The 19,100-nt window shown below is 46.5% G+C and overlaps 7 non-coding genes and 2 pseudogenes across 7 annotated transcripts; all 9 read right to left on the bottom strand.

Annotated features, from left to right (window-relative positions):
- Positions 1-205: 205 nt before the first annotated feature.
- Positions 206-396, bottom strand: LOC130329452 (U2 spliceosomal RNA). The gene has a single exon (XR_008873016.1). It is a non-coding gene; the product is annotated as a U2 spliceosomal RNA (small nuclear RNA).
- A 2,083-nt stretch (positions 397-2,479) lies between these two features.
- On the bottom strand, positions 2,480-2,670 carry LOC130329543 (U2 spliceosomal RNA). Its single transcript, XR_008873090.1, has one exon. It is a non-coding gene; the product is annotated as a U2 spliceosomal RNA (small nuclear RNA).
- A 2,088-nt stretch (positions 2,671-4,758) lies between these two features.
- On the bottom strand, positions 4,759-4,949 carry LOC130329428 (U2 spliceosomal RNA). The gene has a single exon (XR_008872994.1). It is a non-coding gene; the product is annotated as a U2 spliceosomal RNA (small nuclear RNA).
- A 2,078-nt stretch (positions 4,950-7,027) lies between these two features.
- LOC130329451 (U2 spliceosomal RNA) lies at positions 7,028-7,218 on the bottom strand. Its single transcript, XR_008873015.1, has one exon. It is a non-coding gene; the product is annotated as a U2 spliceosomal RNA (small nuclear RNA).
- A 2,084-nt stretch (positions 7,219-9,302) lies between these two features.
- On the bottom strand, positions 9,303-9,493 carry LOC130329450 (U2 spliceosomal RNA). Its single transcript, XR_008873014.1, has one exon. It is a non-coding gene; the product is annotated as a U2 spliceosomal RNA (small nuclear RNA).
- A 2,085-nt stretch (positions 9,494-11,578) lies between these two features.
- On the bottom strand, positions 11,579-11,769 carry LOC130329449 (U2 spliceosomal RNA). The gene has a single exon (XR_008873013.1). It is a non-coding gene; the product is annotated as a U2 spliceosomal RNA (small nuclear RNA).
- Positions 11,770-13,855: 2,086 nt separating this feature from the next.
- On the bottom strand, positions 13,856-14,065 carry LOC130329526 (U2 spliceosomal RNA; annotated as a pseudogene).
- A 655-nt stretch (positions 14,066-14,720) lies between these two features.
- On the bottom strand, positions 14,721-14,880 carry LOC130329538 (U2 spliceosomal RNA; annotated as a pseudogene).
- A 2,086-nt stretch (positions 14,881-16,966) lies between these two features.
- On the bottom strand, positions 16,967-17,157 carry LOC130329447 (U2 spliceosomal RNA). Its single transcript, XR_008873012.1, has one exon. It is a non-coding gene; the product is annotated as a U2 spliceosomal RNA (small nuclear RNA).
- Between the last annotated feature and the right edge of the window lie 1,943 nt (positions 17,158-19,100).

Here is a 19,100-nt window from a genome sequence, read left to right as displayed (position 1 = left end):
GCCATTTAGTCAGCAGCAGCAGAAGTCCTGTGCCTGGACGCTCCAACAGCGGCCAGACACAAGCAGAAGCAGAAGCAGCAGCACCACCTTTTGTTTTTTGGCTGCAGCAGCAGCAGCAGCAGCAAGGCCCACAGGGCTGGCTAGCTGGCTAGCCAGCAAGCAGGTAGCAATGAAAGTAGGAATCTTTCTTTTTAACCCTGTAAGGGGGTGGTGCACTGTACCCGAAGATACTGCCATATCGGGTCAATGCATAGGGCGACGGAAGCAAGCTTCGAAATCGGCCCCCGTTCTCAAAAATCCATTTAATATATGGTCCCCAGATAGGGGACGTATCAGATATTAAACTGATAAGAACAGATACTACACTTGATCTTAGCCAAAAGGCCGAGAAGCGATAACCGTGAAAGGGGCGGGCCCAACAAGGTCCCCTTCATGGGCACTATCACTGCTTGCTGTCAGGGAGGCTGCCAGACAATTTTCCATGCACACTCTGGGCTGGGGGGCAGTCAACCACCAGTACACACAGCAGAACCTAAACCCATACCATTATTGCTAAGCAGCAAGACAGGGGCCCATTGCACTCCCACGGGGCCTTTTTAAATGCAATCCATAACCCGGATTTGCCAGGAACCCTTCTTACTCCTCCTACTTGCATGTGACACTGGGCTTAGGATCTGCATAGGAAACACACACACAAGCACACACCTACCTTTGTTGCCTGCAGATGCCTCCTTGGCTGTCCCCAAACGGTATCAAACCAACACCCACGGGAAGCTGTAAGCATAGAGGACATGCCTGCACCCCATTGGACTTACCTGTGTGGGTTAAACCCGGGTTATTTGACAACCTATGGCGGTGATGGTTCTGCTCAGGCAGAGCAGTGCTGATGCTCCTCATAAAGCTGTCGCTGCTGTGAAGGTTCTAGGTGACATCACAAATCCCTATGGTTACATACACAACAAAGCTGGGTTGTTGTTGTTTACACTCTGCAAGGCCTGTGGAAGTGAGTGACATCATAGCACTGTAGTTCTGAGGGTTCTAGATGGATGCAACAATCTCCTGTTGCTTCTATGAAGGCCATAATAGACGACATCACCAAACAGCTCCATAGTCACATACACAGCAAAGGAGAGATGTTGTTTACACCTAGTGATGTCAGTGGTATTGAGTGACATCACAGCACAGTGCTAAGGCTCCTGGGCCTGGACACAGCAGCGGCTGCAATATCTCAACGGAGAATACGTTCATATATATGTGTGTGTGTGCGCGTATATATATATATATATATATATATATATATATATATATATATTTCTCCGCCGAAATCACTTTTAAACCCATTTCCACCTTTTTTTCCCTTCTCTTCCTCTTACTTTTTTTTCACGTTTTTTTACGTTTTTCTCCTTTTCGCCTCTTTTCTGGGCGTATTATTCTTCTTTTTCTTCTTTTTTTTCGTCTAATGCATACCCCATCAGTGCAGCAATGCTTATTCAATACCGCCAGCAGATGGAGACACTGGGGGATAATTTTCTAAGGATTTATACTGATTTTTCCTGTCTGAATTTGTCGCACAGAAAGTTGCAGGCCAAATATGTGTGACATTTCTGCGACTTTAGCTTCTAGAGCATTTTTACAACATTATACATAGGTGCTGAATACATAAAAAGCGACTGTTCAGCGACAGACAAGTCGCATCGGCTGAAAGTAGGCCAGAATGTCAGTCCATGTTGGAGCAGGTTTAGATACAGTCTAAAGCATAGATCTCAAAGTCTGTGCACAGAATTTAGCAAGGGCCTCGCACCTTCTGATGCATCAGGTAGGTGCACAATAGCATAGCCTAACCCTCTGTACTTTGGTCTATATTGATGCGGGACATAGACAGCCAGCTGATGACCAATCCATTAGTGCAATGGATGGCTGGAAGCATTTGTCTTTGCCTTTGCAATACCACAGAAGCAATGCATGGTCAATGTACAGCAATGACACACCTGTGTGAACAGCCAGGAGACCCCCCCCCCCATGTTATGTTACATAGTTACATAGTTAGTACGGTCGAAAAAAGACATATGTCCATCAAGTTCAACCAGGGAATTAAGGGGTAGGGGTGTGGCGCGATATTGGGGAAGGGATGAGATTTTATATTTCTTCATAAGCATTAATCTTATTTTGTCAATTAGGAACATTCAGCACCCACCCGCTATCAAGGCAGCTGCCTATCATGTCATGCCCTACCTGCACAGGTGTGCTGGCTACTCAAATGATCCAATTAAGGAGGCCATTTAGTCAGCAGCAGCAGAAGTCCTGTGCCTGGACGCTCCAACAGCGGCCAGACACAAGCAGAAGCAGAAGCAGCAGCAGCACCACCTTTTGTTTTTTGGCTGCAGCAGCAGCAGCAGCAAGGCCCACAGGGCTGGCTAGCTGGCTAGCCAGCAAGCAGGTAGCAATGAAAGTAGGAATCTTTCTTTTTAACCCTGTAAGGGGGTGGTGCACTGTACCCGAAGATACTGCCATATCGGGTCAATGCATAGGGCGACGGAAGCAAGCTTCAAAATCGGCCCCCGTTCTCAAAAATCCATTTAATATATGGTCCCCAGATAGGGGACGTATCAGATATTAAACTGATAAGAACAGATACTACACTTGATCTTAGCCAAAAGGCCGAGAAGCGATAACCGTGAAAGGGGCGGGCCCAACAAGGTCCCCTTCATGGGCACTATCACTGCTTGCTGTCAGGGAGGCTGCCAGACAATTTTCCATGCACACTCTGGGCTGGGGGGCAGTCAACCACCAGTACACACAGCAGAACCTAAACCCATACCATTATTGCTAAGCAGCAAGACAGGGGCCCATTGCACTCCCACGGGGCCTTTTTAAATGCAATCCATAACCCGGATTTGCCAGGAACCCTTCTTACTCCTCCTACTTGCATGTGACACTGGGCTTAGGATCTGCATAGGAAACACACACACAAGCACACACCTACCTTTGTTGCCTGCAGATGCCTCCTTGGCTGTCCCCAAACGGTATCAAACCAACACCCACGGGAAGCTGTAAGCATAGAGGACATGCCTGCACCCCATTGGACTTACCTGTGTGGGTTAAACCCGGGTTATTTGACAACCTATGGCGGTGATGGTTCTGCTCAGGCAGAGCAGTGCTGATGCTCCTCATAAAGCTGTCGCTGCTGTGAAGGTTCTAGGTGACATCACAAATCCCTATGGTTACATACACAACAAAGCTGGGTTGTTGTTGTTTACACTCTGCAAGGCCTGTGGAAGTGAGTGACATCATAGCACTGTAGTTCTGAGGGTTCTAGATGGATGCAACAATCTCCTGTTGCTTCTATGAAGGCCATAATAGACGACATCACCAAACAGCTCCATAGTCACATACACAGCAAAGGAGAGATGTTGTTTACACCTAGTGATGTCAGTGGTATTGAGTGACATCACAGCACAGTGCTAAGGCTCCTGGGCCTGGACACAGCAGCGGCTGCAATATCTCAACGGAGAATACGTTTATATATATGTGTGTGTGTGCGCGTATATATATATATATATATATATATATATATATATATATATATATTTCTCCGCCGAAATCACTTTTAAACCCATTTCCACCTTTTTTTCCCTTCTCTTCCTCTTACTTTTTTTTCACGTTTTTTTACGTTTTTCTCCTTTTCGCCTCTTTTCTGGGCGTATTATTCTTCTTTTTCTTCTTTTTTTTCGTCTAATGCATACCCCATCAGTGCAGCAATGCTTATTCAATACCGCCAGCAGATGGAGACACTGGGGGATAATTTTCTAAGGATTTATACTGATTTTTCCTGTCTGAATTTGTCGCACAGAAAGTTGCAGGCCAAATATGTGTGACATTTCTGCGACTTTAGCTTCTAGAGCATTTTTACAACATTATACATAGGTGCTGAATACATAAAAAGCGACTGTTCAGCGACAGACAAGTCGCATCGGCTGAAAGTAGGCCAGAATGTCAGTCCATGTTGGAGCAGGTTTAGATACAGTCTAAAGCATAGATCTCAAAGTCTGTGCACAGAATTTAGCAAGGGCCTCGCACCTTCTGATGCATCAGGTAGGTGCACAATAGCATAGCCTAACCCTCTGTACTTTGGTCTATATTGATGCGGGACATAGACAGCCAGCTGATGACCAATCCATTAGTGCAATGGATGGCTGGAAGCATTTGTCTTTGCCTTTGCAATACCACAGAAGCAATGCATGGTCAATGTACAGCAATGACACACCTGTGTGAACAGCCAGGAGACCCCCCCCCCCCCCATGTTATGTTACATAGTTACATAGTTAGTACGGTCGAAAAAAGACATATGTCCATCAAGTTCAACCAGGGAATTAAGGGGTAGGGGTGTGGCGCGATATTGGGGAAGGGATGAGATTTTATATTTCTTCATAAGCATTAATCTTATTTTGTCAATTAGGAACATTCAGCACCCACCCGCTATCAAGGCAGCTGCCTATCATGTCATGCCCTACCTGCACAGGTGTGCTGGCTACTCAAATGATCCAATTAAGGAGGCCATTTAGTCAGCAGCAGCAGAAGTCCTGTGCCTGGACGCTCCAACAGCGGCCAGACACAAGCAGAAGCAGAAGCAGCAGCAGCACCACCTTTTGTTTTTTGGCTGCAGCAGCAGCAGCAGCAAGGCCCACAGGGCTGGCTAGCTGGCTAGCCAGCAAGCAGGTAGCAATGAAAGTAGGAATCTTTCTTTTTAACCCTGTAAGGGGGTGGTGCACTGTACCCGAAGATACTGCCATATCGGGTCAATGCATAGGGCGACGGAAGCAAGCTTCAAAATCGGCCCCCGTTCTCAAAAATCCATTTAATATATGGTCCCCAGATAGGGGACGTATCAGATATTAAACTGATAAGAACAGATACTACACTTGATCTTAGCCAAAAGGCCGAGAAGCGATAACCGTGAAAGGGGCGGGCCCAACAAGGTCCCCTTCATGGGCACTATCACTGCTTGCTGTCAGGGAGGCTGCCAGACAATTTTCCATGCACACTCTGGGCTGGGGGGCAGTCAACCACCAGTACACACAGCAGAACCTAAACCCATACCATTATTGCTAAGCAGCAAGACAGGGGCCCATTGCACTCCCACGGGGCCTTTTTAAATGCAATCCATAACCCGGATTTGCCAGGAACCCTTCTTACTCCTCCTACTTGCATGTGACACTGGGCTTAGGATCTGCATAGGAAACACACACACAAGCACACACCTACCTTTGTTGCCTGCAGATGCCTCCTTGGCTGTCCCCAAACGGTATCAAACCAACACCCACGGGAAGCTGTAAGCATAGAGGACATGCCTGCACCCCATTGGACTTACCTGTGTGGGTTAAACCCGGGTTATTTGACAACCTATGGCGGTGATGGTTCTGCTCAGGCAGAGCAGTGCTGATGCTCCTCATAAAGCTGTCGCTGCTGTGAAGGTTCTAGGTGACATCACAAATCCCTATGGTTACATACACAACAAAGCTGGGTTGTTGTTGTTTACACTCTGCAAGGCCTGTGGAAGTGAGTGACATCATAGCACTGTAGTTCTGAGGGTTCTAGATGGATGCAACAATCTCCTGTTGCTTCTATGAAGGCCATAATAGACGACATCACCAAACAGCTCCATAGTCACATACACAGCAAAGGAGAGATGTTGTTTACACCTAGTGATGTCAGTGGTATTGAGTGACATCACAGCACAGTGCTAAGGCTCCTGGGCCTGGACACAGCAGCGGCTGCAATATCTCAACGGAGAATACGTTTATATATATGTGTGTGTGTGCGCGTATATATATATATATATATATATATATATATATATATATTTCTCCGCCGAAATCACTTTTAAACCCATTTCCACCTTTTTTTCCCTTCTCTTCCTCTTACTTTTTTTTCACGTTTTTTTACGTTTTTCTCCTTTTCGCCTCTTTTCTGGGCGTATTATTCTTCTTTTTCTTCTTTTTTTTCGTCTAATGCATACCCCATCAGTGCAGCAATGCTTATTCAATACCGCCAGCAGATGGAGACACTGGGGGATAATTTTCTAAGGATTTATACTGATTTTTCCTGTCTGAATTTGTCGCACAGAAAGTTGCAGGCCAAATATGTGTGACATTTCTGCGACTTTAGCTTCTAGAGCATTTTTACAACATTATACATAGGTGCTGAATACATAAAAAGCGACTGTTCAGCGACAGACAAGTCGCATCGGCTGAAAGTAGGCCAGAATGTCAGTCCATGTTGGAGCAGGTTTAGATACAGTCTAAAGCATAGATCTCAAAGTCTGTGCACAGAATTTAGCAAGGGCCTCGCACCTTCTGATGCATCAGGTAGGTGCACAATAGCATAGCCTAACCCTCTGTACTTTGGTCTATATTGATGCGGGACATAGACAGCCAGCTGATGACCAATCCATTAGTGCAATGGATGGCTGGAAGCATTTGTCTTTGCCTTTGCAATACCACAGAAGCAATGCATGGTCAATGTACAGCAATGACACACCTGTGTGAACAGCCAGGAGACCCCCCCCCCCATGTTATGTTACATAGTTACATAGTTAGTACGGTCGAAAAAAGACATATGTCCATCAAGTTCAACCAGGGAATTAAGGGGTAGGGGTGTGGCACGATATTGGGGAAGGGATGAGATTTTATATTTCTTCATAAGCATTAATCTTATTTTGTCAATTAGGAACATTCAGCACCCACCCGCTATCAAGGCAGCTGCCTATCATGTCATGCCCTACCTGCACAGGTGTGCTGGCTACTCAAATGATCCAATTAAGGAGGCCATTTAGTCAGCAGCAGCAGAAGTCCTGTGCCTGGACGCTCCAACAGCGGCCAGACACAAGCAGAAGCAGAAGCAGCAGCAGCACCACCTTTTGTTTTTTGGCTGCAGCAGCAGCAGCAGCAAGGCCCACAGGGCTGGCTAGCTGGCTAGCCAGCAAGCAGGTAGCAATGAAAGTAGGAATCTTTCTTTTTAACCCTGTAAGGGGTGGTGCACTGTACCCGAAGATACTGCCATATCGGGTCAATGCATAGGGCGACGGAAGCAAGCTTCGAAATCGGCCCCCGTTCTCAAAAATCCATTTAATATATGGTCCCCAGATAGGGGACGTATCAGATATTAAACTGATAAGAACAGATACTACACTTGATCTTAGCCAAAAGGCCGAGAAGCGATAACCGTGAAAGGGGCGGGCCCAACAAGGTCCCCTTCATGGGCACTATCACTGCTTGCTGTCAGGGAGGCTGCCAGACAATTTTCCATGCACACTCTGGGCTGGGGGGCAGTCAACCACCAGTACACACAGCAGAACCTAAACCCATACCATTATTGCTAAGCAGCAAGACAGGGGCCCATTGCACTCCCACGGGGCCTTTTTAAATGCAATCCATAACCCGGATTTGCCAGGAACCCTTCTTACTCCTCCTACTTGCATGTGACACTGGGCTTAGGATCTGCATAGGAAACACACACACAAGCACACACCTACCTTTGTTGCCTGCAGATGCCTCCTTGGCTGTCCCCAAACGGTATCAAACCAACACCCACGGGAAGCTGTAAGCATAGAGGACATGCCTGCACCCCATTGGACTTACCTGTGTGGGTTAAACCCGGGTTATTTGACAACCTATGGCGGTGATGGTTCTGCTCAGGCAGAGCAGTGCTGATGCTCCTCATAAAGCTGTCGCTGCTGTGAAGGTTCTAGGTGACATCACAAATCCCTATGGTTACATACACAACAAAGCTGGGTTGTTGTTGTTTACACTCTGCAAGGCCTGTGGAAGTGAGTGACATCATAGCACTGTAGTTCTGAGGGTTCTAGATGGATGCAACAATCTCCTGTTGCTTCTATGAAGGCCATAATAGACGACATCACCAAACAGCTCCATAGTCACATACACAGCAAAGGAGAGATGTTGTTTACACCTAGTGATGTCAGTGGTATTGAGTGACATCACAGCACAGTGCTAAGGCTCCTGGGCCTGGACACAGCAGCGGCTGCAATATCTCAACGGAGAATACGTTTATATATATGTGTGTGTGTGCGCGTATATATATATATATATATATATATATATATATATATATATATATTCTCCGCCGAAATCACTTTTAAACCCATTTCCACCTTTTTTTCCCTTCTCTTCCTCTTACTTTTTTTTCACGTTTTTTTACGTTTTTCTCCTTTTCGCCTCTTTTCTGGGCGTATTATTCTTCTTTTTCTTCTTTTTTTTCGTCTAATGCATACCCCATCAGTGCAGCAATGCTTATTCAATACCGCCAGCAGATGGAGACACTGGGGGATAATTTTCTAAGGATTTATACTGATTTTTCCTGTCTGAATTTGTCGCACAGAAAGTTGCAGGCCAAATATGTGTGACATTTCTGCGACTTTAGCTTCTAGAGCATTTTTACAACATTATACATAGGTGCTGAATACATAAAAAGCGACTGTTCAGCGACAGACAAGTCGCATCGGCTGAAAGTAGGCCAGAATGTCAGTCCATGTTGGAGCAGGTTTAGATACAGTCTAAAGCATAGATCTCAAAGTCTGTGCACAGAATTTAGCAAGGGCCTCGCACCTTCTGATGCATCAGGTAGGTGCACAATAGCATAGCCTAACCCTCTGTACTTTGGTCTATATTGATGCGGGACATAGACAGCCAGCTGATGACCAATCCATTAGTGCAATGGATGGCTGGAAGCATTTGTCTTTGCCTTTGCAATACCACAGAAGCAATGCATGGTCAATGTACAGCAATGACACACCTGTGTGAACAGCCAGGAGACCCCCCCCCCCATGTTATGTTACATAGTTACATAGTTAGTACGGTCGAAAAAAGACATATGTCCATCAAGTTCAACCAGGGAATTAAGGGGTAGGGGTGTGGCGCGATATTGGGGAAGGGATGAGATTTTATATTTCTTCATAAGCATTAATCTTATTTTGTCAATTAGGAACATTCAGCACCCACCCGCTATCAAGGCAGCTGCCTATCATGTCATGCCCTACCTGCACAGGTGTGCTGGCTACTCAAATGATCCAATTAAGGAGGCCATTTAGTCAGCAGCAGCAGAAGTCCTGTGCCTGGACGCTCCAACAGCGGCCAGACACAAGCAGAAGCAGAAGCAGCAGCAGCACCACCTTTTGTTTTTTGGCTGCAGCAGCAGCAGCAGCAAGGCCCACAGGGCTGGCTAGCTGGCTAGCCAGCAAGCAGGTAGCAATGAAAGTAGGAATCTTTCTTTTTAACCCTGTAAGGGGGTGGTGCACTGTACCCGAAGATACTGCCATATCGGGTCAATGCATAGGGCGACGGAAGCAAGCTTCGAAATCGGCCCCCGTTCTCAAAAATCCATTTAATATATGGTCCCCAGATAGGGGACGTATCAGATATTAAACTGATAAGAACAGATACTACACTTGATCTTAGCCAAAAGGCCGAGAAGCGATAACCGTGAAAGGGGCGGGCCCAACAAGGTCCCCTTCATGGGCACTATCACTGCTTGCTGTCAGGGAGGCTGCCAGACAATTTTCCATGCACACTCTGGGCTGGGGGGCAGTCAACCACCAGTACACACAGCAGAACCTAAACCCATACCATTATTGCTAAGCAGCAAGACAGGGGCCCATTGCACTCCCACGGGGCCTTTTTAAATGCAATCCATAACCCGGATTTGCCAGGAACCCTTCTTACTCCTCCTACTTGCATGTGACACTGGGCTTAGGATCTGCATAGGAAACACACACACAAGCACACACCTACCTTTGTTGCCTGCAGATGCCTCCTTGGCTGTCCCCAAACGGTATCAAACCAACACCCACGGGAAGCTGAAAGCATAGAGGACATGCCTGCACCCCATTGGACTTACCTGTGTGGGTTAAACCCGGGTTATTTGACAACCTATGGCGGTGATGGTTCTGCTCAGGCAGAGCAGTGCTGATGCTCCTCATAAAGCTGTCGCTGCTGTGAAGGTTCTAGGTGACATCACAAATCCCTATGGTTACATACACAACAAAGCTGGGTTGTTGTTGTTTACACTCTGCAAGGCCTGTGGAAGTGAGTGACATCATAGCACTGTAGTTCTGAGGGTTCTAGATGGATGCAACAATCTCCTGTTGCTTCTATGAAGGCCATAATAGACGACATCACCAAACAGCTCCATAGTCACATACACAGCAAAGGAGAGATGTTGTTTACACCTAGTGATGTCAGTGGTATTGAGTGACATCACAGCACAGTGCTAAGGCTCCTGGGCCTGGACACAGCAGCGGCTGCAATATCTCAACGGAGAATACGTTTATATATATGTGTGTGTGTGCGCGTATATATATATATATATATATATATATATATATATATATATATATTCTCCGCCGAAATCACTTTTAAACCCATTTCCACCTTTTTTTTCCCTTCTCTTCCTCTTACTTTTTTTTCACGTTTTTTTACGTTTTTCTCCTTTTCGCCTCTTTTCTGGGCGTATTATTCTTCTTTTTCTTCTTTTTTTTCGTCTAATGCATACCCCATCAGTGCAGCAATGCTTATTCAATACCGCCAGCAGATGGAGACACTGGGGGATAATTTTCTAAGGATTTATACTGATTTTTCCTGTCTGAATTTGTCGCACAGAAAGTTGCAGGCCAAATATGTGTGACATTTCTGCGACTTTAGCTTCTAGAGCATTTTTACAACATTATACATAGGTGCTGAATACATAAAAAGCGACTGTTCAGCGACAGACAAGTCGCATCGGCTGAAAGTAGGCCAGAATGTCAGTCCATGTTGGAGCAGGTTTAGATACAGTCTAAAGCATAGATCTCAAAGTCTGTGCACAGAATTTAGCAAGGGCCTCGCACCTTCTGATGCATCAGGTAGGTGCACAATAGCATAGCCTAACCCTCTGTACTTTGGTCTATATTGATGCGGGACATAGACAGCCAGCTGATGACCAATCCATTAGTGCAATGGATGGCTGGAAGCATTTGTCTTTGCCTTTGCAATACCACAGAAGCAATGCATGGTCAATGTACAGCAATGACACACCTGTGTGAACAGCCAGGAGACCCCCCCCCCCATGTTATGTTACATAGTTACATAGTTAGTACGGTCGAAAAAAGACATATGTCCATCAAGTTCAACCAGGGAATTAAGGGGTAGGGGTGTGGCGCGATATTGGGGAAGGGATGAGATTTTATATTTCTTCATAAGCATTAATCTTATTTTGTCAATTAGGAACATTCAGCACCCACCCGCTATCAAGGCAGCTGCCTATCATGTCATGCCCTACCTGCACAGGTGTGCTGGCTACTCAAATGATCCAATTAAGGAGGCCATTTAGTCAGCAGCAGCAGAAGTCCTGTGCCTGGACGCTCCAACAGCGGCCAGACACAAGCAGAAGCAGAAGCAGCAGCAGCACCACCTTTTGTTTTTTGGCTGCAGCAGCAGCAGCAGCAAGGCCCACAGGGCTGGCTAGCTGGCTAGCCAGCAAGCAGGTAGCAATGAAAGTAGGAATCTTTCTTTTTAACCCTGTAAGGGGGTGGTGCACTGTACCCGAAGATACTGCCATATCGGGTCAATGCATAGGGCGACGGAAGCAAGCTTCGAAATCGGCCCCCGTTCTCAAAAATCCATTTAATATATGGTCCCCAGATAGGGGACGTATCAGATATTAAACTGATAAGAACAGATACTACACTTGATCTTAGCCAAAAGGCCGAGAAGCGATAACCGTGAAAGGGGCAGGCCCAACAAGGTCCCCTTCATGGGCACTATCACTGCTTGCTGTCAGGGAGGCTGCCAGACAATTTTCCATGCACACTCTGGGCTGGGGGGCAGTCAACCACCAGTACACACAGCAGAACCTAAACCCATACCATTATTGCTAAGCAGCAAGACAGGGGCCCATTGCACTCCCACGGGGCCTTTTTAAATGCAATCCATAACCCGGATTTGCCAGGAACCCTTCTTACTCCTCCTACTTGCATGTGACACTGGGCTTAGGATCTGCATAGGAAACACACACACAAGCACACACCTACCTTTGTTGCCTGCAGATGCCTCCTTGGCTGTCCCCAAACGGTATCAAACCAACACCCACGGGAAGCTGTAAGCATAGAGGACATGCCTGCACCCCATTGGACTTACCTGTGTGGGTTAAACCCGGGTTATTTGACAACCTATGGCGGTGATGGTTCTGCTCAGGCAGAGCAGTGCTGATGCTCCTCATAAAGCTGTCGCTGCTGTGAAGGTTCTAGGTGACATCACAAATCCCTATGGTTACATACACAACAAAGCTGGGTTGTTGTTGTTTACACTCTGCAAGGCCTGTGGAAGTGAGTGACATCATAGCACTGTAGTTCTGAGGGTTCTAGATGGATGCAACAATCTCCTGTTGCTTCTATGAAGGCCATAATAGACGACATCACCAAACAGCTCCATAGTCACATACACAGCAAAGGAGAGATGTTGTTTACACCTAGTGATGTCAGTGGTATTGAGTGACATCACAGCACAGTGCTAAGGCTCCTGGGCCTGGACACAGCAGCGGCTGTAATATCTCAACGGAGAATACGTTTATATATATGTGTGTGTGTGCGCGTATATATATATATATATATATATATATATATATATATATATTTCTCCGCCGAAATCACTTTTAAACCCATTTCCACCTTTTTTTCCCTTCTCTTCCTCTTACTTTTTTTTCACGTTTTTTTACGTTTTTCTCCTTTTCGCCTCTTTTCTGGGCGTATTATTCTTCTTTTTCTTCTTTTTTTTCGTCTAATGCATACCCCATCAGTGCAGCAATGCTTATTCAATACCGCCAGCAGATGGAGACACTGGGGGATAATTTTCTAAGGATTTATACTGATTTTTCCTGTCTGAATTTGTCGCACAGAAAGTTGCAGGCCAAATATGTGTGACATTTCTGCGACTTTAGCTTCTAGAGCATTTTTACAACATTATACATAGGTGCTGAATACATAAAAAGCGACTGTTCAGCGACAGACAAGTCGCATCGGCTGAAAGTAGGCCAGAATGTCAGTCCATGTTGGAGCAGGTTTAGATACAGTCTAAAGCATAGATCTCAAAGTCTGTGCACAGAATTTAGCAAGGGCCTCGCACCTTCTGATGCATCAGGTAGGTGCACAATAGCATAGCCTAACCCTCTGTACTTTGGTCTATATTGATGCGGGACATAGACAGCCAGCTGATGACCAATCCATTAGTGCAATGGATGGCTGGAAGCATTTGTCTTTGCCTTTGCAATACCACAGAAGCAATGCATGGTCAATGTACAGCAATGACACACCTGTGTGAACAGCCAGGAGACCCCCCCCCCCCCCCCATGTTATGTTACATAGTTACATAGTTAGTACGGTCGAAAAAAGACATATGTCCATCAAGTTCAACCAGGGAATTAAGGGGTAGGGGTGTGGCGCGATATTGGGGAAGGGATGAGATTTTATATTTCTTCATAAGCATTAATCTTATTTTGTCAATTAGGAACATTCAGCACCCACCCGCTATCAAGGCAGCTGCCTATCATGTCATGCCCTACCTGCACAGGTGTGCTGGCTACTCAAATGATCCAATTAAGGAGGCCATTTAGTCAGCAGCAGCAGAAGTCCTGTGCCTGGACGCTCCAACAGCGGCCAGACACAAGCAGAAGCAGAAGCAGCAGCAGCACCACCTTTTGTTTTTTGGCTGCAGCAGCAGCAGCAGCAAGGCCCACAGGGCTGGCTAGCTGGCTAGCCAGCAAGCAGGTAGCAATGAAAGTAGGAATCTTTCTTTTTAACCCTGTAAGGGGGTGGTGCACTGTACCCGAAGATACTGCCATATCGGGTCAATGCATAGGGCGACGGAAGCAAGCTTCGAAATCGGCCCCCGTTCTCAAAAATCCATTTAATATATGGTCCCCAGATAGGGGACGTATCAGATATTAAACTGATAAGAACAGATTTTTTATCTAAAGCCGAGGAACGTGCTTTCGATTCACCCAAAGTGCAAGAAAAAGTGCAAACGTGTTACACTAAAAAAACGTGCACAAAGGATGCGGTCTATCGCAAGCCCTTCTCCGATAGGAGAGAGGCCCCCCAACAAACCTTACCCTTCGCCTCCGGACCAAAAGGTACCTGCGAGGTTCCAGGTTCGATGTCCCTTTTCGCCGAAGCTACTAGGGGACCACAAATGCTCCCGGCATCCCCCTTGGCGCTAGCCAAGGTATCTGCCCGCAGAGCCGATTACGGTAGGTACCCTGCCAAAGCAGGAGTACCCGGGGTGTTTGCAGGGAGGTGCGGAACCTAATGGCCACACACACCTCCCCTAGACCGCCAGGAGGGACACCCAGAAGGGCAACCGCATCCTGACAAATCCTGTGAACACACAACACGCAAAAAGTGACACAGTGAGACAAAAAAGAAATAAATAAGTGAATGTGTGCAGATATACTGCCCGGACATCCGGCCGGATCTATAAAAATTTCTCTGATCCTAGCCAGAAGGCCGGGAATCAAGAGGTGAGTGCCACAAGGTGAAGAGATTATGGTGCCCGTGCTTCAACCCAGTGAGTCTATTCTCCCAGTGAGTTTCGGCACCTCGGGGTCACCACTCCCCGAGGCACAAAAGTACCTCGGCTCTAGACCCTCTCAGCCTCATGGCGAGACCCGGAGGGAACAGGTCACATCGGGGCAGCCGTCGAGCTGATTCCTCAGAACCAGCCCCGGAAAGCCCTGGTACACCTGCATCCTCCATGCAGCACCCATCCCCACCAGCATGAAAACTGATAAGAACAGATACTACACTTGATCTTAGCCAAAAGGCCGAGAAGCGATAACCGTGAAAGGGGCGGGCCCAACAAGGTCCCCTTCATGGGCACTATCACTGCTTGCTGTCAGGGAGGCTGCCAGACAATTTTCCATGCACACTCTGGGCTGGGGGGCAGTCAACCACCAGTACACACAGCAGAACCTAAACCCATACCATTATTGCTAAGCAGCAAGACAGGGGCCCATTGCACTCCCACGGGGCCTTTTTAAATGCAATCCATAACCCGGATTTGCCAGGAACCCTTCTTACTCCTCCTACTTGCATGTGACACTGGGCTTAGGATCTGCATAGGAAACACACACACAAGCACACACCTACCTTTGTTGCCTGCAGATGCCTCCTTGGCTGTCCCCAAACGGTATCAAACCAACACCCACGGGAAGCTGTAAGCATAGAGGACATGCCTGCACCCCATTGGACTTACCTGTGTGGGTTAAACCCGGGTTATTTGACAACCTATGGAGGTGATGGTTCTGCTCAGGCAGAGCAGTGCTGATGCTCCTCATAAAGCTGTCGCTGCTGTGAAGGTTCTAGGTGACATCACAAATCCCTATGGTTACATACACAACAAAGCTGGGTTGTTGTTGTTTACACTCTGCAAGGCCTGTGGAAGTGAGTGACATCATAGCACTGTAGTTCTGAGGGTTCTAGATGGATGCAACAATCTCCTGTTGCTTCTATGAAGGCCATAATAGACGACATCACCAAACAGCTCCATAGTCACATACACAGCAAAGGAGAGATGTTGTTTACACCTAGTGATGTCAGTGGTATTGAGTGACATCACAGCACAGTGCTAAGGCTCCTGGGCCTGGACACAGCAGCGGCTGCAATATCTCAACGGAGAATACGTTTATATATATGTGTGTGTGTGCGCGTATATATATATATATATATATATATATATATATATATATTTCTCCGCCGAAATCACTTTTAAACCCATTTCCACCTTTTTTTCCCTTCTCTTCCTCTTACTTTTTTTTCACGTTTTTTTACGTTTTTCTCCTTTTCGCCTCTTTTCTGGGCGTATTATTCTTCTTTTTCTTCTTCTTTTTCGTCTAATGCATACCCCATCAGTGCAGCAATGCTTATTCAATACCGCCAGCAGATGGAGACACTGGGGGATAATTTTCTAAGGATTTATACTGATTTTTCCTGTCTGAATTTGTCGCACAGAAAGTTGCAGGCCAAATATGTGTGACATTTCTGCGACTTTAGCTTCTAGAGCATTTTTACAACATTATACATAGGTGCTGAATACATAAAAAGCGACTGTTCAGCGACAGACAAGTCGCATCGGCTGAAAGTAGGCCAGAATGTCAGTCCATGTTGGAGCAGGTTTAGATACAGTCTAAAGCATAGATCTCAAAGTCTGTGCACAGAATTTAGCAAGGGCCTCGCACCTTCTGATGCATCAGGTAGGTGCACAATAGCATAGCCTAACCCTCTGTACTTTGGTCTATATTGATGCGGGACATAGACAGCCAGCTGATGACCAATTCATTAGTGCAATGGATGGCTGGAAGCATTTGTCTTTGCCTTTGCAATACCACAGAAGCAATGCATGGTCAATGTACAGCAATGACACACCTGTGTGAACAGCCAGGAGACCCCCCCCCCCCATGTTATGTTACATAGTTACATAGTTAGTACGGTCGAAAAAAGACATATGTCCATCAAGTTCAACCAGGGAATTAAGGGGTAGGGGTGTGGCGCGATATTGGGGAAGGGATGAGATTTTATATTTCTTCATAAGCATTAATCTTATTTTGTCAATTAGGAACATTCAGCACCCACCCGCTATCAAGGCAGCTGCCTATCATGTCATGCCCTACCTGCACAGGTGTGCTGGCTACTCAAATGATCCAATTAAGGAGGCCATTTAGTCAGCAGCAGCAGAAGTCCTGTGCCTGGACGCTCCAACAGCGGCCAGACACAAGCAGAAGCAGAAGCAGAAGCAGCAGCAGCACCACCTTTTGTTTTTTGGCTGCAGCAGCAGCAGCAGCAAGGCCCACAGGGCTGGCTAGCTGGCTAGCCAGCAAGCAGGTAGCAATGAAAGTAGGAATCTTTCTTTTTAACCCTGTAAGGGGGTGGTGCACTGTACCCGAAGATACTGCCATATCGGGTCAATGCATAGGGCGACGGAAGCAAGCTTCGAAATCGGCCCCCGTTCTCAAAAATCCATTTAATATATGGTCCCCAGATAGGGGACGTATCAGATATTAAACTGATAAGAACAGATACTACACTTGATCTTAGCCAAAAGGCCGAGAAGCGATAACCGTGAAAGGGGCGGGCCCAACAAGGTCCCCTTCATGGGCACTATCACTGCTTGCTGTCAGGGAGGCTGCCAGACAATTTTCCATGCACACTCTGGGCTGGGGGGCAGTCAACCACCAGTACACACAGCAGAACCTAAACCCATACCATTATTGCTAAGCAGCAAGACAGGGGCCCATTGCACTCCCACGGGGCCTTTTTAAATGCAATCCATAACCCGGATTTGCCAGGAACCCTTCTTACTCCTCCTACTTGCATGTGACACTGGGCTTAGGATCTGCATAGGAAACACACACACAAGCACACACCTACCTTTGTTGCCTGCAGATGCCTCCTTGGCTGTCCCCAAACGGTATCAAACCAACACCCACGGGAAGCTGTAAGCATAGAGGACATGCCTGCACCCCATTGGACTTACCTGTGTGGGTTAAACCCGGGTTATTTGACAACCTATGGCGGTGATGGTTCTGCTCAGGCAGAGCAGTGCTGATGCTCCTCATAAAGCTGTCGCTGCTGTGAAGGTTCTAGGTGACATCACAAATCCCTATGGTTACATACACAACAAAGCTGGGTTGTTGTTGTTTACACTCTGCAAGGCCTGTGGAAGTGAGTGACATCATAGCACTGTAGTTCTGAGGGTTCTAGATGGATGCAACAATCTCCTGTTGCTTCTATGAAGGCCATAATAGACGACATCACCAAACAGCTCCATAGTCACATACACAGCAAAGGAGAGATGTTGTTTACACCTAGTGATGTCAGTGGTATTGAGTGACATCACAGCACAGTGCTAAGGCTCCTGGGCCTGGACACAGCAGCGGCTGCAATATCTCAACGGAGAATACGTTTATATATATGTGTGTGTGTGCGCGTATATATATATATATATATATATATATATATATATATATATATTCTCCGCCGAAATCACTTTTAAACCCATTTCCACCTTTTTTTCCCTTCTCTTCCTCTTACTTTTTTTTCACGTTTTTTTACGTTTTTCTCCTTTTCGCCTCTTTTCTGGGCGTATTATTCTTCTTTTTCTTCTTTTTTTTCGTCTAATGCATACCCCATCAGTGCAGCAATGCTTATTCAATACCGCCAGCAGATGGAGACACTGGGGGATAATTTTCTAAGGATTTATACTGATTTTTCCTGTCTGAATTTGTCGCACAGAAAGTTGCAGGCCAAATATGTGTGACATTTCTGCGACTTTAGCTTCTAGAGCATTTTTACAACATTATACATAGGTGCTGAATCATAAAAAGCGACTGTTCAGCGACAGACAAGTCGCATCGGCTGAAAGTAGGCCAGAATGTCAGTCCATGTTGGAGCAGGTTTAGATACAGTCTAAAGCATAGATCTCAAAGTCTGTGCACAGAATTTAGCAAGGGCCTCGCACCTTCTGATGCATCAGGTAGGTGCACAATAGCATAGCCTAACCCTCTGTACTTTGGTCTATATTGATGCGGGACATAGACAGCCAGCTGATGACCAATCCATTAGTGCAATGGATGGCTGGAAGCATTTGTCTTTGCCTTTGCAATACCACAGAAGCAATGCATGGTCAATGTACAGCAATGACACACCTGTGTGAACAGCCAGGAGACCCCCCCCCCCCCATGTTATGTTACATAGTTACATAGTTAGTACGGTCGAAAAAAGACATATGTCCATCAAGTTCAACCAGGGAATTAAGGGGTAGGGGTGTGGCGCGATATTGGGGAAGGGATGAGATTTTATATTTCTTCATAAGCATTAATCTTATTTTGTCAATTAGGAACATTCAGCACCCACCCGCTATCAAGGCAGCTGCCTATCATGTCATGCCCTACCTGCACAGGTGTGCTGGCTACTCAAATGATCCAATTAAGGAGGCCATTTAGTCAGCAGCAGCAGAAGTCCTGTGCCTGGACGCTCCAACAGCGGCCAGACACAAGCA

The sequence above is a fragment of the Hyla sarda genome, unplaced genomic scaffold, assembly GCF_029499605.1.
Source record: "Hyla sarda isolate aHylSar1 unplaced genomic scaffold, aHylSar1.hap1 scaffold_318, whole genome shotgun sequence".
NCBI lineage: Eukaryota > Metazoa > Chordata > Amphibia > Anura > Hylidae > Hyla > Hyla sarda.
Note: the sequence above shows the minus strand (reverse complement) of the source record. Positions and strands in the feature narration are given on the sequence as shown.